Raw genomic sequence first — 16,383 nt, 5'->3', positions numbered from 1 at the left:
GCAGCAGCTACTTTGGTGTGGGATTCCACAGCTGTGTTACAGAGATGGAGGAAGAGTTACAGGAACTCAGGGACTTGATCGCGCAGCTGAAAGCAGACAATGAGAGGCTGCGTCAGGAGAGGGCTGTTGGGTCAGGTACTAGTGCTACACCTTCTACTTTGACTGCATCATCTGTTAACCCCCAACTGCTGGTGTCTCTGTAGCAGAGAGACTAGTTTTTGTGCCCGTGACAGAAAATGCCCTATGTTTAGAGGAAAATCAGGTATAGGGTTGAATGAATGGTTGGAGGAAATAGAAGGTTGTGCTAGAGCACGTCATTTGTCTTTGGCTGATAAAGCATTTTTCCTGTTTGACCACCTGGAAGGGGAAGCACGTGAGGAGATCAAATATCGCTCTAGTGCAGAGAGGTCGGATCCCGCTAAGATAATCACTATATTGCAAGAACTTTATGGCTGTTCAGACTCCTATGTAGCATTGCAGGAAGCTTTCTTCTCTAGAAAACAGCAGGAAAGTGAGACACTGCAAGAGTTTTCCTCGCTCTCCTGGGTCTTATGGAGAAAGTTAAATTGAGTGCCCCAATGGCATGCCTAATGCTGATGTTTTATTAAGAGATCAATTTGTTGAACAGGTCTTAGACAGTACCTTGCGGCGGGAGTTAAAGCAGCTAGTAAGGAGGCAGCCAACACTGACATTGCTGGAGATTAGAGGGGAAGCTATTAGGTGGGAACGTGAAGGGTTGCCTAGTGGCGTTGACATAGAAGCAGTTCTGTTCCTTCTGTCTATGGGATTCAGTATGGGGTCCATAGCGGTCCTTCAGGAATAGCCCAGCCCACCCATTTGTCTGAGATGAGTGAGATGAAGGAATTGTTAAAGCGCCAGCAGGAGCAACTTAATCAGCTCACTCAGAGCATTGCTCAATTGCAGGGCCCCCATCGAATGTCTCGCTCAGGACGGAGCGATTCCATTATATGCCGACGTTGTCAGCAACCTGGACATTTTGCTCGGGAGTGTGATGGGGAACGTGTTCCTCGCTCCCGGCCTCCTTCGCAGGCTCCTCTGCATAATCGCAGGCACTCTCCTTTAAATACGGCTTGGAAAACTAGCACCCTCCGTATTGCCGAGCCACAGTTCGGGTGGGGTGTCTATTGGCTCAAGGGTTGTTTCTAATGGTCCAGAGGCAGTCTCCAAATTAATTTCATCCTGTCCGCATATAGATGTGGACATGGGCGGTATAAAGGTACCTTGTTTGGTTGATACGGGGTCCATGGTCTCTACCATTACTGAAAGCTTTTTCCGCCAGCATTTTGAGTCCTGGGGTCAAGAGCGCCTCAAAGCTTGTCATTGGTTGCAGCTTAAAGCGGCTAATGGTTTGTCCATTCCCTACCTTGGCTATATCGAGCTAAGTGTAGAGCTCTGTGATAAGTTTCTTCCACAGTGTGGCGTGTTGATCGTTAAAGATCCTCCAGGTGCAGGACCTTCCACGGTTCCGGGTGTATTGGGGATGAATGTCATTCGGAAGTGTTACCACGAGCTTTTTGGGCAACATGGTGAAGCATTGTTTAGTTTGGGCTCTGTCACAGAGGCCCCTAAACCCCTTGTGCATGCGCTGCAAAAGTGCCATGATGTTAGTATAAGAGCCCCACTGGATTTGTCTGGCCATGTGAGAGTGAGAGGTAAGCGAGCATGTTGCATTCGGGTGGTGTAATGAAAATAGTGGCCGCCACCTGTTCTGAGCAATATTCAGGTGCCACCGTGTTATTTGAACCTAATGATGTTAACTTGCCTGCTGGACTTTTAGCGTCCCTGCATTGGTTCGAGTGGTTAGAGGTACTGCATACATACCAGTTGTTAATGTAGGGACCACGGCAGTCTTGCTTCATCCCAGGACCGTTATAGGGACCCTGGAAGATGTTCATGTGGTCAGTTTGCCTGCTGGTGTGACAGAAATACCCCCAACATAGCCACAATGGCATCTCACACTGCCACTCCTACTGTGCAGGATCAGATGGAAGGAATTGATTTGTCTAAACTGTCAGCAGAGGAACAGGGACAGGTGAGGTCTCTCCTTGACAAATACAGCTCGGTCTTTTCTGCTCATGACACTGATTTGGGTTGCACTAACTTGATCTCCCATGACATTCCGCTCTTAGATGATATCCCGTGCGGCAGCGTTATAGGCGCATCCCCTTCAGAGTATGAGGTTGTGAAAGAGCATATTAATCAGTTACTAGGGGCCAAGGTGATTAGAGAGAGTAGCAGCCCCTATGCTTCTCCCATCGTGCTCGTTAAGAAAAAGGATGGCAGCCCACGCATGTGTGTTGATTATCGGCAATTGAACAACAAGACAAGGAAAGATGCATTCCCCCTGCCGCGCATTGAAGAATCCCTAGATGCGCTGACTGGTGCCCGTTGGTTTTCCACCATGGATTTAGCAAGTGGCTACAATCAGGTCCCAGTTACGGAAGAGGATAAGCCCAAGACTGCCTTCTGTACTCCTTTTCGGCTTATTTGAGTGGAACCGAATGCCATTTGGGCTCTGTAATGCCCCTAGCACCTTCCAGAGACTAATGCAACGCCTTTTCGGTGATCAACAGTGCCAGTCTCTGCTTCTCTATCTTGATGACATTGTAATCTTCTCATCAACAGTACAGCAACATCTTGAGCGGCTGGATGTGGTGCTAGGTCGGCTTCAGCAGGAGGGCTTGAAAGCAAAGCTTGCCAAATGTGCCTTTTTCCAGCGGGAGGTTCGCTACTTGGGCCACGCCATCTCCGATCAGGCGTCTCCACCGACCCTAGCAAGGTGGAAGTGGTGGCTAACTGGCAGCCTCCTAAGACTGTTTCGAACTACGCTCCTTTCTTGGGTTTGCCAGCTATTATCGCCGCTTTTGTAGAGGGTTTTGCCAAGTTGGCGGCACCTCTGCATAGACTGGTGGCAGAGTTGGGAGGCAGAAAATCAAAGAAGAGGTCAGAGCATGGTGTAGCGGAGAACTGGACTGCAGAGTGTGCTCAAAGTTTTGAGGCACTAAAGACTAAACTGACGACAGCACCAGTGCTTGCTTATGCAGATTTCTCTTTGCCTTTTATTTTAGAAGTGGATGCCAGCCATGGCGGCCTAGGGGCAGTGCTCTCCCAGGAGCAGGGAGGTAAGGTGAGGCCAATAGCCTATGCCAGTAGGGGCTTGAGGCCTACTGAGCGCAATATGCTAAACTGTAGCTCTATGAAGCTGGAGTTTTGGCACTAAGTGGGCCATGACTGAGAAGTTTAGAGAGTACTTGTTGGGCCACAAGTGTATTGTTTACACCGACAACAATCCTCTTAGTCACTTGTCTTCTGCTAAACTTGGGGCTACTGAACAGCGCTGGGCAGCTCAGCTCGCTTCGTTTGACTTCGACTTAAAGTACAGGTCAGGAAGGAGTAATAAGAATGCAGACGCTTTATCTCGCCAGCATCCACCCGATCCTCAGGAAATTAAAGCCATGGTTCCTGGTACAGCCTTGCCCGAACCTCTTCAACAAGCTTTGCGGCTGGGACCAGCTGAGGTATCACAAGCTGCCATTACAGTTTTGCCCCATCTCACTACTCCTGATCTTCATACCCTCCAACAGGTCGACCCAGTGATAAAAGAGATCTTGGTGTTCTGGAGACGGAAGCAGCGACCCAGCTTTGAGGAGCGGCAGCAGCTTGCCCCACCTGCTCTGGTGCTGCTACGACAATGGGATCGCCTGATTGAAAGGGATGGAGTTCTGTATCGTCAGGTTCATCGCCTGACGGTGCTGAGGTGGTACTTCAGCTTTTGCTGCCGAGTGCACTAATTGAGCAGGTGCTGACTCATGTTCATCAGGAGCACGGCCATCAAGGTGTGGAAAGGACCCTAGCACTTCTTCGCTCACGGTGCTACTGGCCAGGTATGTCTGCTGAGGTAGCTCGCTGGTGTCAGAGATGTGAACGTTGCCAAGTTGCAAAAGACACCCAACCAGCAGCTCAAAGTTTCATGGGACATTTGTTGGCTTCTCGACCAAATGAAATCTTGGCCATTGATTACACCCTGCTTGAACCCACCCGGAATGGGCTGGAGAACGTCTTGGTAATGACTGATGTTTTCAGCAAGTATACATTGGCTGTCCCCACTCGTGACCAATGTGCTGCTACAGTGGCCCAGGTTCTCGTGACTGAGTGGTTTTCGAAGTTTGGTGTACCTGCCCGTATTCATTCCGATCAGGGTCGTAACTTTGAAAGCTCCCTGATCCAGCAGCTCTGCAAGTTTTATGGTATTGAGAAGTCCCATACTACTCCTTATCATCCGGCTGGAAATGGTCAGTGCGAACGTTTTAATAGGACTTTGCACAATTTGTTGCGGACCCTGCCAGTATCCAGAAAAAGAGACTGGAATGTATGTTTGCCCCAGTTACTCTACTGTTATAATACCACTCCCCATCAGGCTACTGGGGAAACTCCATTCTTATTGATGTTTGGCCAAGAACCCAGGTTGCCAGTGGACTTTCTGTTGGGCAGAGTACCGGACCCCATCAGTGGAGATGTGCACGAGTGGATTCAGGAGCATAAAGCCCGGCTACAGGTTGTACATGAAGGAGCCAAGGAACGACTGCAACTGGCTGCCGACCGCAGAAAGAGGCACCATGATAAAAATGTGAAAGAGGCGCCATTGAACGACGGGCAGTTGGTGTTCCTGCGCCGATTTGAGTGGAAGAGGGAGATATAAAATCCAAGATCGATGGAAACCAGCGGTATATAGAATCCTGAAGGCACCTAAAGGAGGTGGGGCAGTATATACCATTGCACCTGCAGATGATCCTAGCAGTGTGAAGCATGTTCATCGTACCTTGCTGAAGGCTGTGGTAATGGCACCTACACCATCAGAAGGGCCTGCTCCGTGCGGTAGCCCACATGGACCAGAAATATCATCCGCAGAGCCAGAACATGACTCATCAAGTGACAGTGACCTGTTATTCCTGAGCATAGGAGCTCCTCAAGTAAATGTTTCACCATCTTACAGCCCAGTGGCAGTGATTCCAAGTAGCTCTGAGTTGTTGCTCCCACCAGAAGATCGAACTTCCGATGTTCCAGCCACTTGTACAGTTACTCCGAGTGCAGCACCAGTTCCATCTAGCTCTCTTCCTGCTCCCTCTACAAGTTCTGATACAAGAAATCTGGTTGCGCGAAGAACCACCCGGTCCACGGCTGGCCAGCATTCAAACATCCATCATCTCCCAAGACCAACGGGGAGGTGGCACAAGGGCTGCAAACTCTATTTTTGAGCTTAGGGTACATGCTGTCTCTGCATTTTTAGGCCTTGGGATTAACTTGGGTGTCTTTGTAATCCATCGTCGGGCGACGATGCAAAAAGGAGGGGTAGATTGTGGCAGGATGAATGGTATCCCTCGGTCCAACCCACTTTCAGCCTGGCGCATTAGGGGCGCTAGTATAAATAGTGGCCATTTGAGTGTCCCTGGATCGCTTGCCTGTGACCTCCTTTTGGTCACCTGACTTCCTGTTGGTGTTGCTGAGATTAGTTGCGGTTACTTTTCTGAAGCCTCCATCGCAGCTGGTAGGTGTTTACTCATTGTAGTGTATATATTACTTTGCTTGATGGTAAACAGCTATTGTTTGTAGGTCGTAGCTGTAGAAGCCTCCTCTGAGCCATTCTGCTTACGCTTTTATGACACGGCTTACTTGGTACGTAATCAACTTCTGTCACGCTCTCTGCCTTCTGTTGTTCTTTTATAGTAATTATTTATTATGCTTTGCAGGAAGTGCGGGCCTGAGTTTTGCGCCAAGCTACGTGAACTGAAGTGCTGCTGCTTTGCTTTGCTTTGCTTTGCTTTGCTTTGCTGTGATCCTTTGCTTTGTTTTACTTTACTTTTACTGTCTGTTCCGCTGCGAAGTTTCTTTGCTGCTGCCAGCCTTTAAAGTGGACGTCGGCGTGGACAACGGCCATATGCATGCCACGCTGGTCGGCCGGCGCATATTGATTAACTGACTGGATAATTAACTTATAGCCGTGCAGACGGCAAGTCGGAGCACTACGGCGATTCCGTTTGCTCCATATTTTAGAGTTTTACCCAGATTGTATGTTTTACTGTTTGATTTGTAGTTTGATTTTTGTTACGCCACTGGTGGGAGGCCCTTTTTCTAGCTGCAGATCACCAGTGTGGTCTTGCAGTTGGGTTATCCCCAGCGCTATATATTAGTTTTGTTGTAATATATTAAAATTTCCTTTGTTTCTTTTATTCAGATGCGGAGTGCTGACGTGGAGGAGACTAGGGTGCCTTGGTGGTGGGATCCTCTGAGTGTACACACCTGCCTTGTTTAATTTATTAGTGTGAGTGTGCTGCACTTGTGTCTTGGTGTATTTTCTTTTTTTTTTTTGAGTTTGTGTGTGGCATCCCTGCCCTCCACTGGTAAGCCTCAGCTCTGAATACCTTTTTTTGTATATTTTTACACTGATATTTATCACTGTGCTTTTAAATGTTGTTTTAATTAATAAATTGTCAATTTATTTTATCATTGAACCTCGTCTCTGTCTTGAGTATAACAAACCTAACTGCCTTCGTAGTGATTAGTGTTACCTCCAGTATTCTCTGGGTGAAATTCCCAGGGTGGCGTTGTCTTTTTAAAACTGTGAAGAGTAATTACTTTATTTCCACCTCGTGCTGCCACATAAGTTTCCCTCTTTTAATTTTCTCTGAAGAGTAGCAACATGGGGGTCTCAAACAACTCTCAAATGACCTGAAGACAAAGATTGTTCACCATCATGGTTTAGGGGAAGGATACAGAAAGCTGTCTCAGAGATTTAAGCTGTCTGTTTCCAAAGATGGGAACATACTGAGAAAATGGAAGACCACAGGCTCAGTTCAAGTTAAGGCTTGAAGTGACAAACCAAGAAAAATCTCGGATAGACAGAAGCGACGAATGGTGAGAACAGTCAGAGTCAACCCACAGACCAGCACCAAAGACCTCCAACATCATCTTGCAGCAGATGGAGTCGCTGTGCATCGTTCAACCATTCGGCGCACTTTACACAAGGAGATGCTGTATGCGAGAGTGATGCAGAGGAAGCCTTTTCTCCACCCACAGCACAAACAGAGCCGCTTGAGGTTTGCTAAAGCACATTTGGACAAGCCAGCTTCATTCTGGAATAAGGTGCTGTGGACTGATGAAACTAAAACTGAGGTATTTGGGCATAACAAGGGGCGTTATGCATGGAGGAAAAGAACACAGCGTTCCAAGAAAAACACCTGCTACCTACAGTAAATATGGTGGTGGTTCCATCATGCTGTGGGGCTGTGTGGCCAGTGCAGGGACTGGGAATCTCGTCAAAGTTGGGGGACACATGGATTCCACTCAGTATCAGCAGATTCTGGAGACCAATGTCCAGGAATCAGTGACAAAGCTGAAGCTGCGCCGGGGCTGGATCTTTCAACAAGACAACGACCCGAAACACTGCTCAAAATCCACTAAGGCATTCATGCAGAGGAACAAGTACAACGTTCTGGAACGACCATCTCAGTCCTCAGACCTGAATATTATTGAAAATCTGTGGTGTGAGTTAGAGAGAGCTGTCCATGCTTGGAAGCCATCAAACCTGAATGAAGTAGAGATGTTTTGTAAAGAGGAATGGTCCAAAATACCTTCAGCCACAATCCAGACTCTCACTGGAACCTACAGGAAGCGTTTAGAGGCTGGAATTTCTTCAAAAGTCGGATCTACTAAATATTGATTTCATTTCTTTTTTTGTGGTGCCCAAATTTATGCACCTGCCTGACTTTGTTTAAACAATTATTGCACACTTTCTGTAAATCCAATAAACTTCATTTCACTTCTCAAATATCACTGTGTGTCTCCTATACGATATATTTAACTGACATTTTTTTATTGTAGCAACCAACGATTTATACAGGGAAATAATGACTATTAACAAGGTTGCCCAAACTTTTGCATCCCACTGTATCTGGCACGTTGCTATGAGCCTTTAGGTCCTTGTAACAGTGAGAGCTTGGTCTGCTTTGTTGGGAATAAGTCCCACTTGTCCATTGTGGGTGCTGGTGTTGCTGGCCTTTCTCATTCATTCTCTTTTTAATTTTTATTGTTTGTTTTTTTCTACTTAAAAAAAAAATCTAGGCATAGCCAAATGGTGGAAGGCTTCCACTATGGTTGTGTCAGAATCTCATTGCTGCTTTTTGTAGGTAATCTGGTTCTGTTGGCTTCATCAGGTGTTGGTCTCCTCTTCCTCCTAGCTCATTAGAATGAAGCAGCGAGAAATGAATTAGCACCTCCAAATCTGAGGCCATGGTTCTCAGCCAGAACAGGGTGAAGTGCCCACTCTGGGTCTGTGGAGGAGTGTAGGTATCAGTCATGAATGAGGGGAGCTGAAGATTGACAAATGGATTGGGGCTGCATCTGCAGTGATACAGATGCTATACATAACAGTCTGTTGTAGTGAAGCAAAAGCTGAGCATAAAAGGGTAGCTGTTGATTTACCGGTCAGTCTATGTCCCTACTCTCACCTATGGTCATGAGGTAATGAGGTAATGACTGGAAGAATGGGACTGCAGATACAAGCAGCAGAAATGAGCTTTCTCTGAAGAGTGGCCAATCTCTCCGTTAGAGATAGGGTGGGGGGTTCAGTCATTTAGGAGGAACTCAGAGTAGAGCAACTGCTCCTCTGCACTGAAAGGAGCCAGCTGAGGTTTAGGCATCTGAATAAGATGCTTCCTGGGGGCTTCCTGGGTGAGGCGTGCCAAACATGTCACCCAGTTCTTCTGGGCTCATTTGGGAACACTTTGTTGTTCACCCGAATGAGCTGAAGGAGGTGGGTGAGGTGCAGAAAGTCTCGGCTTCTCTGCTCAGACTGCTGCCCCCGTGACCCCGGTCAGAATATCTTCCAGAGGATGGACGGATGTATATATGTGTGGATGGATATTTTCACTCACAAAGGTAGTGGCTTTGTTGGCGTAGGGATAGAGCACACTGACTAATCATATCTGTCTCCCTATACTGCAGCAGCCCACACACTAGCAGCAGTATCACATTATATTTAGCACTTTAATACACACAGAGCCAGGCAAGATATAGACAGCACACTCATAAACAGCTTGATATTAAAAATCTCTCCTCCTTTCTATGTAAATAATCTCATCTTCCTCCTCCTCCACTCTCCCCCCTCCATGTAAATAACCAAAGCTCTTCCTTTCCTTCCATATAAATAACTCCTCTATTAAAAGGCTCATGCTGTCACTCGTTCTCTGTCCCTCTTCCTACTGGGTGCTAATAAAGGGCTGGTTATTTATCCACACTGTAATACAAATATTCATTGATCAGAAAAGCTCTTATGGATGTATATATGGCTTTCTCACAAACTGTGGGTGTGCTGTGTGCTGATCCTTAATGCACATGATACAAATGACATGCTTAAAATACTGGTGACAAAAATAAGCCAAACAAGGATAAGTGTGATACTTTCACTTTTGATATAATTATCAAAGAGACGCATCAAATGTTAAGTTTATATCACAAACTTAAAGGCAAACAGCCTTACACATACACACGCATACACACACATACAGTCAGTAATCAGATTTGTTGCAGGAACCATATTACCTCGTGAGTTCACGAGTTGCATCCTTCCATCATTCATGGCATTAATAAGAGGCCTGTTCAGCTAAATCAACTTGCAGCTATAGTTCACTTTTTATTAAGAACCTTCTTAGTAGAAATATGTCTGTTGCTCAAGTCTCCAGAACTGCTGACGAAGTAAACACGGCTTTTAACTTGAAAAGTGTCAGAAGTCAAAGGAGGTTTTCTCAGTGTCAAATTATGGCTAGACTGAAGGTTTCTGAGGAAGCAGCGCTTGGCAATCTAAACCACTTTCAGGAAACTGGATCAAGTTGGATACAAAGTGCAATCAGACAGATCAAAAGAGAGCACACCATCACAAAATGAGTGCATAAAGTTTTGCCACTTCAGAAAAATAACTTCATCACAGATAGAGAATTTTCTGAATACAAAATAAAAGGCACATTTCAGCAAAAGTCCTATCTAAACTTGGCTGTCTAGCAAGAGTCTTAGAGGAGGAGTAGCATCTCCATTCCAGCTCTCAGGAGGGGAAACAAGTGCAAATGCTTAGAGTGAGGTGAGACACAGCAATATTTCAAAGTGACTTATGAAGAAATGTTCTAGTTAGAATTTAGTGACTCGGGGGCTCCAAAATCAGACAATCCCCATAGACACCCAAGTTAAAATTCCCAACTTTAGTGACCAAAGGTGGTTTTGTGTCTCTATAGCCAATTTAAACCCCTGATAACACTGGTGGAAATTTCGAGAACTCTTGGTCATTTTGATTAAAAACATAGGAAACATATGAGTCTCTGAACTGGATCTCTCAGGCATATTTGCAGTGTCAGTACCTTTTGTAGCATTTTTATCATATTATCACATAAATCATAATGCTTGCCTTGAGATGCACCCCGTGCAATCAGGATACTCTACAGGATTTGGGTATGTGGGTTGCAAACATACAATCTGTGGATACAGCCCACTAACCAAGCACTGACAGCACTGCCAGTTCTTGGCTAGGACAGAAATATTTCATTCTCTTGTCCAGGTATGGTCTTTTACTCGCTTAACCCTTGTGTTGTCCTCGGGTCATTTTTGACTCCAGGATGTATGGTAACAGGTGTATGGAAATCCCAAGGACATTACAAGGTTAAACTCTTATTCCTAACAGATTTCCTCCACCCTCCTGCTTTGAAGCTCAGTCCAGGAGGATAGTGGACCCCAAACTAATCTTGAAGCTTTAAAGAAATTACTGAAGACCAAAGAAGAGCAAGAAGTGCTGAATGACAAGGACCTTCCTCCACAGCCACTAAACATTAATGGAACACTTGAAAACTGACAAAGACAAACTCTGCTGCACTGCTAGCCGTTTATAAGAGACCTCACTGCAACATGCCAGAATTACAAGGGTTAGCAGATTTTGCACAACCCTGCAAAGTATATGCTGCTTGCACTACATTTTCTGTAATTCATTAATGTTCAGATTCAGTTGTGTTTAATAAAAGGCATATTTCCACTCATCCACTCATCCATCTTTGCTGCTAATTTAATACACAGTTGCGGGAGGACTGGGAGCCTCTCCCAGCTGTCATAAGACCAGTATATGTCACAGGAAAACCAGTTTTAGAAGTTTAAATAATCCAAAATTAAAGGATTTTTATTCTCTGAGTACTGAATAGTGGAGCTGAGGCAACACTTATATTATTGAGACTGTTGTCTCAATAATATAACAATCCCAACAGACTGAGATGTGTTTGTTTAAATGCTGATATTACTGTTAGATATAGAACTGGAATATAAATTCAGCATGTGTCCTTGTTCTTGTTCCATGAAATGCAATGTTTGTATGTTCAAAGGAAATGACAAATGCAAAAAAAATGTACCTTTGTCTGTGAGAGCTGGCTGCACACAGCGCTGTCATGTTTTACAGCAAAGGCTCAGCGAATCTACTTTGATCATCTGTGGAAGGCAGAGTGTCCCACTGAGAGGCAGAGTGGTGGTCTACCTAAGACTGGCTGAGTGTGTGTGCTGCAATATTACATTAAAAATGACATGGAGCTCACCCTGTAGCACAAAGTGTAGTTATCCTGTGGCACACACACAAACACACACACACACTTCCAGAAAAGTTTTACATGGTTATTCAACATTATGACTTATTTATAGGTGTGATCATGACTCAAGTTCAAAGGCAAGGACAAAATATGGAGACTACACAAGACCAAAAAGTTCATATGAAATCAGATCATCAGTGATGTGAGTAGTGTGTGGATGTGGATATGTACTGTTTAAGTAAATCAAGCAATAAATAAAATTCAAACAAACCCAAATGACCTGAAGCAGACAGACTGATAGCTGAGGTCCACATACATGACTCAAGTGACAAACGCTTTTATCAATGAGCCCTGAGAATCAGATAATTTGTTTTGTGTTAAAGATTAAAGTCAGAGGTGTGATCACTTTGACAGCTGTGCTGACATGATCACCTATTGGGTTCGACTTAGTTTGTGAAGTATTTTAAATTGACTTATTCAACTAATGTGACCTGTTGTAAAGCTGCTGCAGCCACATTGAGAAGCTGGTGCTCATTATTTGGATTTTATGAGTATTTTAGCAGTAACTAGCAGGTAATTTGCACTACTTTGTACTGTATATTTTATGGATGATGCTTGTCAATCAACTTAGCTGGAACTAGCTGATCAGTTAGCAATCCAGCCTGTTGTTCCAATAAGATCACCACTGACGTGAAAAACAAATACGGGGGCCTCGAAACGCAAAACTCATCTGGTTAGTTCTGGGCTCAAGACCAAACCCTGTTTCAGAACGCATAGTGTATGGTTTTAAAGAAATACTATTTATAAATAAATAGTATATATTTATATTTATATATTAAAATTGTAAATGCAGTTTTAACAACTTTATATGTGATGATCCAGTCTAATAAAGATGATGTTTTTTGTTATTGGAGCTTTTTCATTAGCATACATTTTTTGTCCTATTTTATGATGTATTTGTTGTTTTATTATATTTTATTTACCCTTTATTTTATTCCTGTAATTCTAGTTTTTTTCTAAATCTTATTTGCAATATTCTTATCCCAGTTTTTGGTCATTGTTATGGATTACAGCTGCTTACTTTGCACGTTACATCATGACCTCAAATTTCATATCAGAATCTTAATCAGCCAGACAGTGATTCACTTCTGAATCTTCACGATGCTGGGACACCATGACGTTTTAAAAGCTTAATGTAAATGCATTCTACACATGAGTGTATGAATGTAAAGGCGAGCAGAGATTCATGTCTGTTTAGAAAACAAGGACCACAGGAGGAGACTCAGTAGTAGTGCACCACCACTATTCCTGCATACTCTTGTATTGTGTGCAGTTTTGAGTACTGACTACCGACTGAGTGTGTGGGGAGAAGATGCTGTCCTAGCACAACCTGCTGAAGTTTGACTTTTGGAAGTTACTTTGACTGTTTTAGTGGTTGAAGCTCCTCAGGAAAGACAGCCAAACTGTGGCAAATGTGTGCAGCTCAAGGACTGAATATGAGTAGTTGCTCACTTTGAAGTAGATATTCCATTTTTTCTTTTGCTCTGATGGTTTGTATCCAGGCTGCTCCCAGCTCCAAGATCTCATCACATGACATGAGCTGTGATGGAAGATCCAGTTCTGAGAGTGTTTTATCTTCTCTGTACCTCTGAGGACTACAGCATCAGTATGATACCGTAATGAACAGCTGTAGAGAACGACTTGTTAAGCTTCAGCACAGTTCAGTGACGGATCTTGGTGTCGGTGGTGTGATGTATGTAAGGGTTGTGTGTTCAGGCAGAGACAGATGAGGAGGAGGAATGCATCCCGGATACACCATTACATACACGCATGCTTCACTGCCTCCTACATTTGAATTGCTAATAACGCTCATTATAGCACATTTGTGTAATATAATTGCAGCACTGACAGCGATAGATTAACATTGGTCCTGTGTCTGGCTTTTAGCATGGTGCTAGTGCTGTGTTATACAGTATTTAGACACAGCTCCATGAAAGCATCAGTGGATTTCATATCACGTTCTGTCCCCTCCCTCTTTAAAAATAAAATCAATGCAGATGACTCGCTGGGCCTTTTGAAGGATTTAAATGCAAACTTGAAACACACATTTTCACCTGAACTTTGCTTAGTGCTTAGAAATCTTGATGTTCACTACTTATTAACAAAAGATCGTAGCTGTCTTACCAAATCTCATAAGCATAGCACTTGTAGTAGCACATCTTGTTCCGTGAAAACCTGTGCATTGCTACAACCAATGCACAGGTGGTTTTAGCAATGCACGCAAGGCCTTATGCTGTTTGCAGTCTCTCGCTCTTCTTTGAGTGAGTCTTATCGGCTTCTCTGTCCTCTTTTCACTGCAAACTTTCTGTTCTGGACTTTCTCTTTTGTTCATTTTCTTATATATGGGACAGCTTGAATAGCCTTCAATACGAAGTGGTGCTCACTGTGACAAAAGTCCATTAAGGCAATCCAAAGGAGATGTGATGGAGGCAACGAACAGTTTGATGATACTATGATAAACTGAGGAAGACTGAGGGGAAAATGAGGCTATGTATACACTTGAGGCTGACCGGGCCCAGCAAGAAACAAATGAGTAAGTCAGAAAGTATAAAACAAATACAATAGAAACACACAAAATAAGAAATTCTTTCAAACAACAAATAACCAGAACTCAAACCCTTGAAAAGAAATTACTATTTTTTAAGTCCTCTTGGATCAGATTCCCACTGCATTACATTCATTACATACACTTCACTTTCAATCTGCTGTGTTGCTTCTTTCTATGCAATACATCTATTTCCTCAAGTGGTATAGATTCACAGTGAAACATTGTCCTATAATGCTGATATTGCATTGAAAATTGGAAATACCACTTTATTTTAGTGAATAACCTTCATGTATTTATATACAGCGGTCCCTGATAGGTGAAATCCACGAAATAGCCAACTTTATTTTTTACAATTATTACAGATGCTTTAAGGCTGTAAAACCCGTCACTACACACTTTATACACTTTTCTCAGACAGGCATGAACATTTTCACACTTTTCTCTCTCGTTTAAACTCTCAAAATTCAAATCTTCATAGAAAAATAAGTCCAGTATTATAGACTGAAACCAAAGATCAAACCCTGTTTTCAGGTCCAGAACATGGGAATAGAGCAGCTGCCAGATAATTCAACATTAATGAATCATTAATGAATCAATGGTATGGAAATGGAGGGAGCAAGAAGAATGAGTTGAGTAAAGTTTGACTCATCTGACTGTTTTGTTTTGCTTAATGCGCCTTATAATCCAAAAATACGGTAGCTTCTACCTTCCTTTAGCATGTCCAGAAGGCCAACTTTTTGTGCGATGGTGAACATCTTCCTGTGGCCTTTGGGTGCGGGTGAGGTCATTGTGAAACCTAGCCTCACCATATCATGTGATTTCCTGAGGCCCAGGATGTGTAGGGTGACCATATTTTGATTTCCAAAAAAGAGGACAGTTAGCTCGGTCCTGAAGAACTTGCTTAAAGAAACATATTTAATATATTTAAACGATGCCTTCTCTGTGCGGTTAATGAATTATGAAATAAAATATGTCATATAGGCTTTTACAAGTCAACAAGTGCAAAAAAAAAAATAACTTAAAAACCTCTGGAATTAAATAATGGTACAGAAATAATGCCTCATCTGCACAAGAAAAATTACCAGTACTGGGGCGGTATGAGGGCTGGACTGGGACAAAAAATTGACCAGGGCATTTTGACTAGAGACTGGCCCACCAGGTATGATAGGAAAAGCCATAAAGCCTTTGAATGAAAACAGACGCTGTTGTGACAGTGATGTACACTGTCTTGTAGGTATATGTATGATTTCTATACATTTTACATCAGATGAAAACTTTGATTGTAACATTCAGGAAATGGTTTATTAAAAGCTAGATATTTTAAATGAGAGTAAGAAAGAAAAGTATTTCTTTGTGCCCCCCTTTCCCTGTTAATGCCCTACCTGCCCCCCTGGCAAAACTTTGCTAGACCCGCCCCTGCACAGTTACCAGCTGTCAGCTACATAGAAAAGGATCCTGGTGTTATTTGTCTCTCAGAAACAGTTCATAACTTCCCTTCAACTCATTCATGTCACCTAAAAGGTAAACCTGTTTCTCCATCACCTGTTCAGCTCTGATGATTCAGTAAGGACATCTCCTGGTTTCATCTTCATGTTTCCATCTCACCACATATCCAAACCGACATCATATCACTATCAGTAACATCATAGCACCCGCCCAGCAGTATAGAAACTCCATCATGCTAGCTAGTATGCTGTACGAGTTATTGTAACTGACTGTAAAAAGTCAGCATGACGAAAATAAACTCCACCTAAACTTGGTTTATATCTGACCCAGATAGACTGCAGGTCATAACTTCTTACCTGAAGTTCAGTTCACCTGACACTCGGACCGGCGACAGCCTCGGGTCTCTCCTCCTCCTGCCTCCCCTTCCCTCATCCACCTGCTGGCCTCTGTGGAAGCTCCGCCATAGCCACCACCAAACAACTGAGTTATTTTTACACATCGGCCAGCATCTGGACAATCCACCACCTTTCATTGTTTATACCATTAAAAAAACAACAACGACAACAACAACAAAAACAAAACCATTGGCCCGTAGAAACGGGAAAATACAGGAAGATACAGGAAAACCCGGACATTTTTATCAATCTCGAAAATTCCACCCGACGCTCCGGACAGAATGTGAAAAGAGGACGGTTGGTCACC

General features: G+C 43.7%; 1 long non-coding RNA gene across 1 annotated transcript; it reads left to right on the top strand.

The window, feature by feature from the left end:
* Positions 1 to 5,535: 5,535 nt before the first annotated feature.
* Positions 5,536 to 6,341, top strand: LOC120432985. The gene is made up of 2 exons (XR_005608243.1): positions 5,536 to 5,566; positions 6,254 to 6,341. It is a non-coding gene; the product is annotated as an uncharacterized LOC120432985 (long non-coding RNA).
* The last annotated feature ends 10,042 nt before the right edge of the window (positions 6,342 to 16,383 follow it).

Source organism: Oreochromis aureus, linkage group 15 (genome assembly GCF_013358895.1).
Source record: "Oreochromis aureus strain Israel breed Guangdong linkage group 15, ZZ_aureus, whole genome shotgun sequence".
Lineage (NCBI taxonomy): Eukaryota > Metazoa > Chordata > Actinopteri > Cichliformes > Cichlidae > Oreochromis > Oreochromis aureus.
The sequence above is the reverse complement of the archived record's forward strand: the minus strand, read 5'-3'. Positions and strand labels throughout refer to the sequence as shown.